The sequence below is a fragment of the Pinus tabuliformis genome, chromosome 9 (assembly GCF_031772625.1).
Source record: "Pinus tabuliformis cultivar Carrire ecotype Pingquan chromosome 9, CPIR1, whole genome shotgun sequence".
NCBI lineage: Eukaryota > Viridiplantae > Streptophyta > Pinopsida > Pinales > Pinaceae > Pinus > Pinus tabuliformis.
The window spans coordinates 1,799,489,434-1,799,506,147 of record NC_142307.1 but is presented as its reverse complement, the minus strand read 5'-3'; positions in this window follow the sequence as shown (position 1 = coordinate 1,799,506,147).

The following is a 16,714-nucleotide window of genomic DNA, read 5'->3' as shown; positions in this document are numbered from 1 at the left end:
ATGTGAAAAATCCTTCACAACAATTCTACCCGTGTACCTCTTTCTACCTCCATCTTCTTCCTTCAACCTGTAAACCTGTTTATTCTGCAATGTTGTTTTACCTACAAGAAACCTAACTAAGTCCCAAGTCTAGTTATGTACTTGGGATTCCAACTCTTATTTCATTGCTAGCTCCAACTTCTTCCTAGTTTCCACCTGCATTGCTTCTTCATAACATTTTGGTTCACAAGAACCTACCAACAATACATAATATAATGAAGGAGAGTATGGCTCAGGGGTCTACTTGTCCTGGTAGGTCTTCTAACACTTCTTTCAGGTGTTTGAGGTGCTTGTTGTTGTTGTGGTTGTTGTTATGGTTGTTGTGGTTGTTGTTGGTGTTGTTGTTGTTGTTGATGATGATCACTGTGATTTCTAGGCACCTCTGAATTTAGTTTTCTTGTGATATCATCAAGCACTATGTATTCTTTGTTTTCTTTTTGCTATTTCTTTTCCTGCATCTAATTCTTATACAGGACCTTTTCATTGAATATGACATATATTCTCCTAATGATTTTTTTATTTTCATAATCATATGAGTGATAACCAAAATAATTAACACCATATCCAATAAAGGTAGATTTCATTGATTTTGTCTCGAGCTTTGCTCTATTTTATTTATTGATGTGGACAAAGGCTTCACAACTGAACGTATTTAAAAATGAGTAGTTTGACTTTTTCTATCTATGACTCCTCTAGAATACCACCATCCAAGGAACTTGAAGGCCCCCTATTTATTAGATAAATAGAAATATCTACAGAATATTCCCAAAATTGTAAAGGCAATCCTACATGCAATATCATGCACCTTGCACATTCCATGATTGTTTTGTTCATCCTTTCTGACACACCATTTTCCTGTGGTGTTCTTGGAACCATTTTCTCTTTGAAAATTCCATGTTATAAACAATACTTATCAAAGTCTTTCTTGCTGTATTGACCTCCATTGTCCGATATTAAACACTTCAACTTCTTTCTTTTCTCATTCTCAACCAAATCTTTCTATTTATTGAAAGTATCAAATACATCGGATTTATTTCAAATATAATAAATCCAGGTTTTTCTGGTTGCATCATCAATAAAAGTAACATAATAGTGAGAGCGATCGAGAGAAGATACCTAAGTAGGCCCCCATACATTTGTATGCAAAAGATCTAATTTTTGCCTCTTATTTTCCTTCCCAACTCTCGGAAATTTGACTCTCTTTTTTTCCATAAACATAATTTTCACGGAAATCCAAATCAACATGCTTCAAACCTGGAAACAAACTTCTCAAGTAAAGAATTTGCATCTCCTTCTTACTCATGTGCCCAAGCCTATGATGTCACGATGTTGTATCTGCCATTGTGGAGGTTAAAGTATTAACAAAATTAGAAATACCATTTCATAAATACAATGTACCGACCTTTTCTCATTTTGGTATTACTAGAGCTCCTTTAGTGACCTTCCAAGTTTTATTTGTAAAAGTAGTCACACAACCTTCACCACTTGATTTCCATGTTGAAATTATATTTTTCTTTAGATATGGAACATTCCTTACCTCTGATGCAGCGAAATTGCCTCTTTTACATAATTCAAGAATTTTATTTAATTAAACTCTTGTTTAATTAAACTATTCACGTCGATATCTTTAGCGGAATCCAAAATTAAGATATTCTGCTAAAACAACAGAACTATTCAAACTTCCCTATATATGACAAACCTATAATTTTACCCACAAAACTGAAAGAAAATTAAACCACAGCTCATAACCTTCTCGGGTCCGTGACTGAAATTAAATCACACGCATCACTTGATGCGATATTCGTCGGCTCTCATTCCTTCATATCAAATGGTTGTGATCGATCTGGACTTCAATGGATTAAATCACAATTTATAAAATATCACGTTCGAAATTTATATTAAACTCCATTCGTTTTTCGACGTGACTACTATCATATCTGACCCCTTTCAGCTGACGATCCAGATTAACTGAGCTATTAACTTAGTTTTATAATATAACGTGTCTAAAATTGGAATTAATGTACGCACTTGTTAGCATGCGATCATCGTTAGATTTGTTGCCTGTCGATCAAATGGTTCAGATCTTCTCTTGGGGTCCTCACGAATTTTGTCAAGGTTTTCTTTGTTCTGCCAAGTCTTAGCACACTCCACCAAGTTTAGTCCATATCTAAACTATATTCCTGTGACCTTGAAACATAACCAGGCTATTAACGGTTACTGTAATTAACAGACGATTTAGCCTACAATTAAAGAATCAAATCTATATGATAAAAGATCACACAAAAACAAGTTTAAACACAAAACTCCTTTATTCATAACAATATATACATGAGAACATCTCATGCTCTGATTTATTCACACCACTATTTAGCCCTCTCTAACACCTCTAACACTCTGTAACACTCTATTTCTCACTCTCCTTGCAGGCTTACATTTATAGATTAATTACATAATTATGGATTATACTAAATCCATGATTTTCTCCATAATTCACTCAACTAATTCCTATTCGAGGATCTCGTATCCCTAAGATCTCTACGAGATCTACACATATTAATTATCCATGATATTCTCACATAGTTGAGAATATTTCACAACTGAAAACCTCACACATAGATTTCTCACTCAATCTATACAATATTCCTAAAAATAATTAAAAACATCACCCCCTAAATCAACCAAATGTACAATAATATTTTGAGCAAGATGCTCCTGCATCAAACTCCCGATGTAGAAAAAATTCATAGACTCCTGTCTATGAGTTCTGTCACTTTTCTGTAGTAATGTGACAGCTACAAGTCTGAATGACTTGCTACCTCCAGGATTCGAAACATTGTTTTGCTGATGGCCCTTGAAAGGAATAACTTCATCATGTAGTCTGGGATTAAATTTGCAGAATAATATCTTCAGAGAATTATTAAAATGATACTCGACTTTCCATACTTCATCATCCTCCGTTCTAGAAATATATAGTCATGAACTGCATGTGGAAACTTGAATACCCATTTTCCTGGTTTCCAAATTTTGAATGAATCTCGAACTGGTTAACCATCTACACCTATAGCTTTTCCAGGTAACTCTGTCATGCTAATATTAGTAACAACTAAATCTCAAAGTTCACCATCATCATTCTTGAACTGTCAACCAAATTTTCTATATTTGTAAAGAAATTTTCTCCACCATGCTCTACGAGTAATTCCTCTTTGTTGATCACATCAGCATAGTTGATGTTCTCTATGGTGTCTTTCCTTCTTTTTTTACAGTTTCTATGGTCTCCACTTCTTCGGCCTTTGGCTCTTTGTCTGCTGCTTCTTTTTCCAATTGAGCTACAAACTCAACTCCATGGAATGAAAAACAATCATCCCAATTTCCTTCAGGTTCTCAAAAGACTTCTTGATCATAACAATGGTCATTAACTGTCTCTATAGCAACAAATTCCTTATTTAGTACCATACCTACATTTGCAGACAAACTATTAATTTTAAAAATATCAAACCTTTCGGTCTCTTTTGATGCTTCATGCACCAAATTCCCACCATGAAATTTCTGGGTTTCAGCAAATCCTCTTTGTTGTGACTCAATTCCTATTAGTCTCTCCTTCTCCAACAAAGAAATATGTATTTGTTCAAGTTTTTTCATCAACATAACATTCCATTTCTATTGCAATAGATTCCACTTGACCTGTTTCCTTATTCTCCATCCATGTCTTTTGTCTTCATTCTCTTTCTCTTGAAAGCATTCTTGTAGTATATTCAACTCTTCTCTCATCACTGCAATACTTATCCTACGCTATTCATGACTCATCTAACATGTATTTGAACCTTTCCTAAGTTTCTCCATGTTCATTTTCACTAATTCTTCAAACTCAAATGAAAGAAAATATTTACATCAATTAAACTCTAAAACAAACTCCTCTGCTTTTCTCTTTGCTTCTGATGCACCTTTGACTTTCCTTGTCATATGTTTTCTTGTCTTTCCAACAACTTTAACTTGTGAACTACAATTAGCCTCTGCAGTAACAAGTCTCCATGCTACATGATACCTCACTAAGATTTCCTCCTCTGAGCTCAGTCTTTTGGCATCTCTCTGGTTCTCTCCTCTGGAGACATATGAGATATCATTGCTCTAAGCTGCTGCAAATATTGTCACCTTCCTCTGAAATTACTCTGCATAAAAATTATAAATACTAACATTGACAAATATACTCATACTTCACGCAGAATCTTCTTCTACTCTGATACCACTTTGATGCAGCGAAACTGTCGCTTTTACATAATTCAGGAATTTTATTTAATTAAACTATTCACCCCAATCTCTTTAGCGGAACCCAAAATTAAGCTATTCTGCTAAAACCGTAGAATTATTCAGACTTCCCAATATATGGAAAACCTCTACTTTTACCCACAGCACCGAAAGGAAATAAAACTGCAGCTCATAACCTTCTCGGGTCCGATATTGAAATTAAATCATGTGCATCCCTTGATGCAATATCTGTTGGATCTCCTTCCTTCATAGCAAACAACTGTGATTGATCTAGACTTCAACGGGTTAAATCACAATTCATAAAATATCGCGTTTGAAATTGAGATTAAACTTCGTTCATTTTCCGACACGACTAATGTCAGATCTGACCCCGTTCAGCCAACAGTCTAGATTAACTAAGCTATCAACTTAGTTTTATAATATATCAAGTCTAAAATTGGAATTAATGTCTGCGCTTGTTAGCACGCGGTCACCATTAGATCTATTACCTGCCAATCGGACAGTTCAAATCTTCTCCTGGGGTTCTCACAAATTTTGTCGAGGTTTTCTTCGTTATGCCAAGTCTTAGCGCTTCTTCCAAGTTTAGTCCATCTCTAAACTATATTCCTATGACCTTGAAACATATCCAGGCTATTAACGGTTACTGTAATTAGCATAGGATTCAGCCTACAATTAAAGAATCAAATCTATATGATAAAGCATCACACAAAAACAAGTTTTAAACATAAAACTCCTTTATTTATAACATTATACACATTTAGAACATCTCGTCCTTTGATTTATTCACACCACTATTTAGCCGTCTCTAACACCTCTAACACTCTGTAAGACTCTGTTTCTTACTCACCTTGTAGGCTTACATTTTTAGATTAATTACATAATTATGGATTGTACTAAATCCATGCTCCATAATTCATTCAACTAACTCCTATTCAAGGATCTCGTATCCCTAAGATCTCTACGAGATCTACACATATTAATTATCCATGATATTCTCACCTAGCTGAGAATATTTCACAACCGAAAACCTCACACATAGATTTCTCACTCAATCTATGCAATATTCCTAAAAATAATTAAAAACATCACCCCCTAAATCAACTAAATGTACAATAATATTCTAAGCAAGATGCTCCTACATCAGACTCTTGATGTAGAAAAAATTCATAGACTCCTATCTATGAGGTCTGCCACTTTTCTGTAGTAATGTGATAGCTACAAGTCTGGATGACTTGCTACCTCCAGCATTCCAATCTTTGTTTTGCTGATGGTCCTTCAAAGGAATAACTTCGTCATGTAGTCTGGCATTAAATTCATAGAATAATATCTTCATAGAATTATTAAACACTATTCTCGACTTTCCATACTTCATCATCCTCTGTTCTGGAAATATAGACTCGCGAACTCCATATGGAAACTTGAATACCCATTTTCCTGGTTTCCAAATTTTGAACGAGTTTCGAACTGGTTCATCATCTACACCTATAGCTTTGCCACATAACTCTGTCATGCTAAGATTAGTAACAGCTAAATCTGAAAGTTCACCATCATCATTACTCGAATTGTCAACCAAATTGTGTATATCTGTAAAGCAATATTCCCCACCATGCTCTAGGAGTAATTCCTCTTCATTAATGACATCAACGCAGTTGATTTTCTTTCTGGTGTCCTTTCCTTCTTTTGTTACGGTTGCTATGGTCTCAACTTCTTCAGCCTCTGGCTCTTTGTCTGCTTCTTCTTTCTCCAATTGAGCTACAAACTCAACTTCATTGTATGAAAAACAATCATCCCAATTTCCTTCAGGTTAAAAAAATACTTCTTGATCATAACAATGGTCATTAGTTATCTCTATAGCAACAAATTTCTTATTTAGTACCATACCTGCATTCACAGACAAACTATCAGTTTTAAAAATATCAAACCTTCTGGTCTCTTTTGATGCTTCAAGCACCAAATTCCCACCATGAAATTTCTGGGTTTCAACAAATGCTCTTTGTTGTGACTCAATTCCTATGAGTCTCTCCTTCTCTGACAAAGAAATATGTATTTGTTCAATTTTTTTAATCAACATACCATTCCATTTTTATTGCAATAGATTCCACTTGACCCGTTTCCTTATTCTCCATCCATGTGTTCTGTCTTCATTCTCTTTCTCTTGAAACCATTCTTGTAGTATATTCAACTCTACTCACATCACTGTAATACTTATCCTACACTCTTCATGGCTCATCTAACATTGATTTGAACCTTTCCTAAGTTTCTCCATGTTCATTTTCACTAATTCTTCAAACTCAAATAAAAGAAAATATTTACCTCAATCAAATCCTAAAATTGACTCCTCTATTTTTCCCTTTTCTTTCGTTGTGCCTCTGATTTTCCTTATCATATGTTTTCTTTTGTTTCCAATAGCTTTAACTTGTGAGCTACAATCAACCTCTATAGTAGCAAGTCTCCCTGCTACATGAAACCTCACTAAGCTTTCCTCCTCTAAGCTTAGTATTTTGGCATCTCTCTGGTTCTCTCCTCTAGAACCATATGATCTCTCCTTGCTCTAGGATGCTACAAATCTTCTCACCTTCCTCTGTTGTTACTCTACAAAAAAATTATAAAGACAAACATTGAAAAATCTACTCATACTTCACGTAGAATCTTCTTCTGCTCTGATACCAATTTGATGCAATGAAACTCCCACTTTTACATAATTCAAGAATTTTGTTTAATTAAACTCTTGTTTAATTAAACTATTGACCCCAATCTCTTTAGCGGAATCCAAAATTAAGCTATTCTGCTAAAACAGCAAAACTATTCAAAATTCCCGATATATGGCAAACCTCTACTTTTACCCACAGAACCGAAAGGAAATAAAACCAGAGCTCATAACCTTCTCAGGTTCATGATTGAAATTAAATCACGTGCATCCCTTGATGCGATATCCATTGGACCTCATTCCTTCATAGGAAACGGCTATGACCGAGCTAGAGTTCAATGGACTAAATCACAATTCATAAAATATCGCGTCCGAAATTTGTATTAAACTCTGTTCGTTTTTCGATGTGATTACCGTCAGACCTGACCCCTTTCAGCCGATGGTCCAAATTAATTGAGCTATTAACTCAGTTTTGTAATATATCACGTCTGAAATTGGAATTAATGTCTGCACTTGTTAGCATGCGATCACCGTTAGATCTATTTCCTATCGATAAGACGGTTCAGATCTTCCTTGGGGTTCTCACGAATTTTTTCGGGGTCTTCCTTGTTCCGCCAAGTCTTAGCACTTCCACCAAGTTTATTCCATCCCTAAACTATATTCCTGTGACCTTGAAACATAACCAGGCTATTAACAGTTACTGTAATTAATAGAGGATTCAACGTAGAATTAAAGAATCACATCTATATGATAAAAGATCACACAAAAACAAGTTTTAAACACAAAACTCCTTTATTCATAACAATATATACATTCAAAACATCTCGTTCTCTAATTTATTCACACCACTATTTAGCCCTTTCTAACACCTCTAACACTCTATTTCTCACTCTCCTTGCAGGCTTACATTTATGGATTAATTACATAATTATGGATTATTCTAAATCCATGATTTTCTCCAGAATTAACTCAATTAATTCCTATTTGTGGATCTCATATCGCTAAGATATCTACAAGATCTACACATATTAATTATCCATGATATTCTCACATAGTTGAGAATATTTCACAACTGAAAACCTCACACATAGATTTCTCAATCAATCTATACAATATTCCTAAAAATAATTAAAAACATCACACCGTAAATCAATTAAATGTACAATAATATTCTGAGCAAGATGCTCCTGCATCAACCTCCCTCAATATCCATTGGTTTCCATTCTAATGTTTTGTACAAACTTTACCCATTCCAATGATTTTACAGGGTTTATCATCACCCAGGGGAATCTATCCAAAATCTCCTTCAACATAGTCATGAAAGAGTTTCTTGCCGAGTGTGGCATGGAATGAGACTCCTGAATCTACCACCTAGGCATCAATAATATTCTTTAATGAAATAATCAAAGCATCTTGCAACACATCACTTGTCACATTCGCTTCATGATTGTTCTCTTGCTGTGTGTATCCTTATTTTCACTTCCGTGACTTACAGTCTTCTTTAGGTGTCCTTTCTTCCCACATTTCCAACACACTATCCCCGTTCTAGACTTGGACCTGCCTTTTCTTGACTTAATTCAATTTCTTGCGCTCTTTCCTCTTTCCATTATTCTTCCCCTAGTCTTTGTGGTCAAAGCATTCCCCCATGTCTCACCAGAGATTTTCCATCATATTTCCTCACTAAGGATAGCACCAACGACATCACCCAACTTTAAAGTACTAGATCCAAAGACATAGTTACTAATGGCCATAACTAAACCATTCCAACATTATGGCAATAAGCATGGAAATAACGAATCCCTAATTTCATCATCAAAATTTACCCCTACAGAACATAACTGACCAGTAACCGTATTAAATTCATTTAAATGACTAACAAAAAATCAACCTTCTGACATGTTCATATTAAATAGACACCTCATAAGAATTACCTTATTTGAGGCTGAGGGTTTTTCATATAGTTTTTCCAATGATGTCATTAAACCCTTTTTAGGCATTTCCTTTGAAAGGTTGAATGCCACTAATGCTACCAAACACAACCGTATTGTTCCAAGTTCATTTTTGTTGAGAATCTCCCATTATGTGTCTCTCATACTCATTGGCTTGTTTGATTTTATGCTCAATGGTAAGTACATATCTTTTTGATACACAAAATCTTCCATCTGCATCTTACACAACTAGTAGTTTTAGCTGTTAAATTTTGCGACCATAAACCTACCATCTTCTGCCATTGCTCCCACTCGAAGAATGAACCCTTCCCTCCCGCAAGTTTATTAGCCAAATAGACCTTCGACTCTGACACTAGTTGTTATAGAATTATATGTTAGAGAGCAATGTAAAACATAAAATATTTTTAAAATACAAAAATCTAAAATGCAATAAACAAGAGAGACATAGATATACGTGGTTCACCCAATTTGGGCTATGCCCACAGAGAAAAAACCAATCCTTCCTTTTATATTATCTAATAAAATGAATAGACACAATGTACAACAAATATTCTATAATTTAGTCTTTGCTCTCACACATTCTCCTCTCTCTTCATCAATAAGAATACTCACCCATGGCCACAATACAATTCCCTGATATAAACCGAGGATTTCCTTATAGGAGAATAACCCTAAATTAACATAACTTCTACCTTCACATCATCCTCCTAATGAATAACCCAGATAACTACAAAATTACAATATTTTACAAGGCAATTTTTCTTCTAATTTTTTACTTCAGGGCACTGCCCCTGAACCCCACATCTGATGCGGACGATCCCCCTAGACCCCTGCTAGGGGGACAAGTCCCCATCGCATGGAGGGGTGTGTAGTCTTCCTTGTTTATACATCTAGCTAAAACCAGACCTATAAATGGAGAAGATAATCAGGCTCCAAAATTAACATCAAATACATACAAGATATCCACATGCATTATAAAGAAACTTCAGGAATTTAACTTACAAATGCATGAAGAAACTTATAAGAAAAACAACATAGCATTCAAGACTTTCAGTCAATCAAACTCATGTACTAGCATCCTACATCCATGTAAAATTTCTTAGAGCTACATATTGAATTCCACAAGGGAAATCATTAATTTCAGAGCTGTCAACTAAATACATTAATTTTTAATAAAAAAAAAAGATAAAATGAATGTGGGACTTCAATTTTCCACCTAACCTTAGAATCACTATAGCCAGAATCACTTGCAGTAGTCAACCTTAAGCCATATCCATGATCTTAGGAGAATTTTCTTCAATAGTTTATAGTAGGATTCAGATTGAACTCAAAGATGACAAGAATCGCTTATAAAATATAGTGGTTTATTAGCTCTTTAGAAAGCACCCTAAGTGGTTTCTCAGGAAATTCTTGCAAAGCACTCATTTCCATTTTACATAGAATTTCTTGAGCTTCTCGAGGCCTGGAAGCAATGCCCACAATTTCATTTCTTAGGTAATTCCCTTCACTCAACCTTGTAGGTATTCCCAACACTTCTCATATGCTTCTCCAAGAGGAAAATATAACCTCAAAATTGTTGTGCAAGTTCCTTTTTATAGTTTTTCATGGGTGCCTCTTCATGCTTCTCTTGGGCTCTTTATCTCATCTTAGAAGCTTCTTGTAATTTCATTGATAATTGCACCATAAATTAGAAATTGGCACCAGCTAGCTCCACACACATTTATTTTCTTCTTCCTCCTTAGATCATGAATCTATAGTCCCACTCTTCAAGCCTATTCATAAAAATATATTAATTTATAATTGAAAGTATCAATATGTTATAAAAATCATGGAAAATGTATTAGAGGGGTGTCAGACACCCTTTCTTCCTAGAAGCTATGGAAACATTAGGAACTTGGAGGTTGGTTACAAGAACCCATGGAGGTCACAAATCTTCTCAAATCCATCATTAGTACCATTAAGCATATAATTAAGTCTCCAAATCATGTTAAAACATTGGAATAAATATATAATATTAACAAGTTACCTTGTGGGTCTCTTTTAGTAACTTTTTGAGGAAAAGGAATGAGAGGGTGATATTACTTGGTCAAAATGGGTGTTATATGGTGCCAGAAAGGAGGAAGACTAGTATTAAAATCATGTTCATTTTGAGCCATGACATATGCTCCATTCTAATGTTATTATGTGTCTTCATACAAGAAAATACAGCTATCAACCTAGTATAATTTCAATCATGCTGGGGTATAAGTGACCAAAACACATAACTGATGAAAAATGTTATAACATTTTGAGTTAGTGGGTCCAAGAACACATATTCATATTGGCCCTATTATTCTTTCTTTCTATCTTCAACTTAGTTTCCACTAATCTATTATGAATGGCTAGGTAGTGGTTCCTTTGGCAACATTTCTTTTCCAATTTATACATTTTCTTATTGTTTGGCACCAACCTATCAATTTCTTCCTAAAATTTTAACATTTTTACTTTTGAAGATAGTTATTTTTCTTGATATAATGATCCAACACCTTGAAGACTTCAACTATTTCCATCATTTTTAAAATTCTCTTATATTTCTTTCTTATCTTTTCAAGTGAATTCCAAGTTAGGATAATGGATGAGTAAGTTGGTATAGGCTAGTCATAGTAGTCAGTGGTATTCTTAAACTTAGTGGGAATAGATGAACCAATAATGTATTTAATATGTAAATCATAAATATCAACCTTAAAATATGTATTTTTGGGTCTTTTATAAAATGAGACTACGATTTTTTCTAGTTTCCCATGGTTGAATGTAATAGGAACAATTTCAAATGTAGCTTATTTGGAGGGCTTATGAGGTATCATTTGTTTGTAATACTAGGCTTAACAAAGGGTGAGGATCCTTTAAGATTCTCTAAAGCGCGTAAGGATGCCTGATCACTCTATTATAATGACCCTCTTTTTGTCATGCTTATAGTGACCCTTTTAGTGACAACATGTGTCCTTCTCTCTTTGTCAACCTTCTTCAGCTTTTGCTGACATTGTTCAATTTCAAATCTGCTATCATCACTATTTTTTTCTCATCTTACTTAACTCTTGTTTCACTACCACCTTCTTCAACTATTTCTTTGTTAAGTTCTCTAGGTGCGTCCCTTGGTAGTTTGGGTTGAGCATTGAAGAAATTTCAAGAAAAGTAAGCTTCCCATGTTTCTGCCCTCCTCTCAGGTTTTTATAAAAATAAAATATTTATCAACCAAGGATGTTACATGAAACGACTCACATTTTTATGGTTTCATTTGTGACACCACCTACATTAACCAAAATTTAATGTACTTAAGAACATATAATTCTGGGATGTTGGAATTGATGCTATGGTGTCAAAATATGTTATATGATGTAATATTTATTTTTATTAAAAAACATGCTAGAGTTGAAGAAAGGGGACAACCAAAATATTATGATGCCTTATGGAGAGGGAAAACATGACTTAGAGGAAAATTATACCTTCAATGAATATTTCCCTTTGATGTTATGGTTAGTCTTCCCTAGAAGATGAAAGCTTCGAAAGATGAAGGGTTCATGTGTGATTATAAAAATAAGAGGGAAAAGAAATAAAGGGGTTCTTCTTCTTAGGTCTTAAGCCTCTAGATTTTCCCTCTTATATTACTCTTTCATACATTTCTCTCTCACATAAACAGATTTGACTTGGAAAGATTATTGGTGATATAACCCAAAGAGGTTCAAACCTTATGACTAGATAAGAGTTGTAAGTGACAACTTATGTGACAGAAAATAAACATGTTACAATGCTCTTTTATTTTCACTAAATGTATTTGAGGACTGATAATAGTCTTGGTTGTGTGTGGCACATAGAGTATTGAAGATGGGAGGTTTGAGGGACTATATAAACTAGAGGAGGACACCCTTGTGCTTTGCATATATACATGGTATGTTTTTCAATGTGAGCCTCGTCACAAATGGAAAGGTTGATCATTGAGTTTTCATGTGTGTGTGAAAAGGAGAATGACCTTTACTTTTGGTGTTGAAATATTATTTGAATCTCAGTGTGTGAAATACCCCTGAGTTAAGCTCTCCTCAGGGTATCAAGATCTGGCAAGGGGTGCCAACCTGTGAGAAACCATTCAACAAAATTAAGACTATAGTGGGGTGGAATGTGGCTCACCCTACTTTAATTTACAATATTTTTTTAGCTTGAATAGAATATTTTTTTTTATGCGTTAATAATATTTCTAGCATAGATTGTTTAGTGACATGCATGATTATTTAATTTCCCCTTTTAGCAAGTTTATATGTACGTGCGTTTATCTTTTAGAAAATTCATCATGGCTATAGATGTTATATTATTTGGTCGTAGCTTTGAACATGTATAAATTTATAACATTGGTTGAGGAAGAAAGGCTTCCTAATTTATTTGGCATGTCTTTCATAAAATCTCTCAAATGTTTGAGAATATGAAAGCTGGACCATAGTAAGGGGAAATTACCATGATCCTATGGTGCATTTTTTAGATCTTGGATCATGAAATTTTAGGAAATATAATCAGAGGAAGTTGGGCTTCCTAATTTCATATTTACATAGGTCATTTTGACACTTCTTCCATAACATTTCTTAAGGAAGGTTTTAAAAATTGAAACTTGGACCGCAGTGAGGGAAAGTCTCACAAATCATTCAATCCAACTTTCAAAAATTGGATCATGATAATTTAGGATATATGACCAGAGGAATTCAAGCTCCTTGGATGCTCTCAAACATGCATCAAACATATCATGTTTCCATTTCATGTATAACTTTTCTTCTAGAATGTTCACCATAATAAAGGGGAATCATGTTAGTCATCTAGTCCAACTTTTATTTGCTAGGTTGTGATAGCTTAGGAGATATGACCAGAGAAATTTGAGATTTATAGATGCTCCTAATATCATGTTTCAAACACATCATGCTAGCATTTCTGCTAAAAATTTTCATCTAGGAGGATCCATAAGCTAAAACTGGGTTCATATTGAGGGGAACTCCCACTGATGATCAGGTTCAATTTTTATAACTTGGATTGCTACAACTTATGAGATATACTTTAAGGGAGTTACTATATTACTTTGCATGTAAGGTGTTTGCAAAAATTCCTAAATGGTTGAATGATTCATTGCATGCAATCTATTTGATGAAATGGCCCAGTGAAAATGTTTTTTTGGAAGGGAATAATATTTTTCTATGTCATAAGTGTTGTATGATAGTACTACTATAGCTAATATATACATATTTTCTTTCAAAGCATTTGATGAAATATGTTGAAGGTGTTTTATTACAGTTTTCGTACAAAGTATTTGATAAAATACCTTAAAGAACAGAAACAAATATTGCATGATTGAGTGGTATATTTCTGTTAGTACATTATAGGTGGAATCAAAGCAATGTTTTTTTATTTAATGTTGATACAAAACATTTAACAAAATTTCTACAGGAAAAACTCTACATAATTGGTTTTATACAAATTATTTGAAGAAATATTTACATGTAAAGTGTTTGAAAAAATGTATGAGAGATGAAATTTAGGTTTTTGCAAGTATGGAAAGAATAAATTTTATACGGGTAAGTGATGGAGTTGTACCATAGCTTATTGTGAATCTAGTGAAAAAAAAGAAAATTTTTGGTACCCTGTAACCTTTGCAAGTTATTAAAGGAACTTGTTATGTGAAAAAGTGTCATTGTTAGGTCCCTATACTACTAGTGTAACCCCTTATTGTTATTAGTACAACCCCCTTATTATATTGTTGTGCCCATGTAGTCCCCATATAGTTATTATTGTGCCCCATAGAAGCCCACTATTGTTATTATTTTTCCCTTACATTATTATTGTTATGTCGGCTCTGATTATATTATGACCCCTTAGTCTCCTATTTATAGAAAGGAGGTCATGTCATTTGAATCATCCAAGAATTGTTCATTTGTGTAATGTAAAGGGGGTTTCCCCCTCGAAGAGGCTGAATTCTAAGGTGTTTATCTATCATTTTTATCTTTTTGTGAGTTGGTTTCATAACATTTGGTATCAGAGCTTTGGATTCTAGGGTTTCGCTGCTCCAAACAAGCCATCATGGAATTTTTGCAATAACATTTTTCCTGCAAAGTTTCAGAAGCTAAAAAACAACCCACTTCAGATGAAATATCGCTAAATGTCGGGTCCAAATTTCAGATCTTGTCTCGCTATATTTTAGGATATATGATCTAAGGAAGCTAGGGTTTTTGCAAGCTCCATAATTTCATCTAAAATAGGTCATCATGGAAGTTTTGCTATAAATTTCTTTCTACGAAGTTTTAGAATGTAAAATAACAACCCATTTGAGAAGAAATTAGTCTGAACCGCAGGTCCGAATTTCAGCTCTTGTTCAACTATATTTTTGGAGTTACATTCTAAGACATTTAGGGTTTCTGCAGGCTCCCGAATTACATCCCAAGCAGGTGACCTAGGGAAAATAGTCATAAATGTCTCTCTGAGCATCAGATTGAAATTTCATAAGTAGTTGCAGAAAGAGGACAGACTGTAGTTTCTAGTGTATATTTTTTATATCCGGAGGTCAAAACAGTGAAACGTGGCACTTCATACAATTTTGCTCTTCTGAAAAGGTCTATAATTAGGTCATCACGGGAGATTGGGAATAAATATTTCTTCAGGAATTCAATTGTAATCAGACTTGCGGAGCTAGAAAGAGGACTCAGAGGGATATTGCAGACCCAAATTTCAGAACTTAAAGATCCGAAAGTGCAGAGTTACAGTCGTTTCAAGATTGAGCTCCTAAAATCAAGAAAAATCAAGATGATGAAGTTTGATGCCAAGGATCCAGTAAATTGGATACTATAGATGGAGAAATATTTTGATATACATGGTGTACCACTGTTACAAAAGGTATGTATTGCATCTTCATATTTAGAACAAGATCAATTTTTATGGTATAAAGGGATTTGTTCCTGTAAAGCACTTTTTACATGGTTAATTTTCACGGAGGAAATTATAGCACATTATGAGGATACAAAGAGAAACACCTTCTTTAGAGCAACACCACAACAATTGGAAGAAAAAAGAACAAAATAGCTTTGTTACAAAGAAGAAAGAAAAATTATGGCAACAAGGAAGTCTACCCCTCACAGCTATAAATATGAAAGTGTTGTCTCTCCTAGCCTTCCAAAACCTACAAAGGTTACACCACAAAAATTGGAAGAAAAAAGAGAAAAAGACCTTTATTACAATTGTGATAGCAAATGCAATAAAGGTCATAAGTGCACTAAGAAGAAATTATTTTACATATATTATGAAGAGAAGGAAGAAAAGGATCAAGAAACATCAAAAGAAGAGGATATACACCAGGAACCTACCCCAGAGAAAGAAGAAATTAATCCGAACATATCTTGTAAAGAATTGGCAAGAATTACCACTCCTCAAACTCTCAAGATAGAAGGACATATCAAGAAGAAAAAGGTTCAAGAAGTGAAAGATCACATTGAGAAAGAAGAAATGAATCCAACAATATCTTGTAATGCATTGGCCAGAATTACCACTCCTCAAACTATCAGGATAGAAGGACATATCAAGAAGAAAAAGGTTCAAGTAGTGAGAGATCACATCGAGCATCCACAACAAGTTCTCCAACTTTTAAAGGATAACGCCACTTTGGTGCAGAATTGAATGAAGCAACAGGTAGATCAAAATCGCAGTGAAAAGAGTTTTGATGCAGGTGATTGGGTATTTTTACGGCTACATCTCAAGCAAGATATTGATGAGAAGGAAATGTTGGCAATACTACATGCACTTAAGAAATGGCGACCTT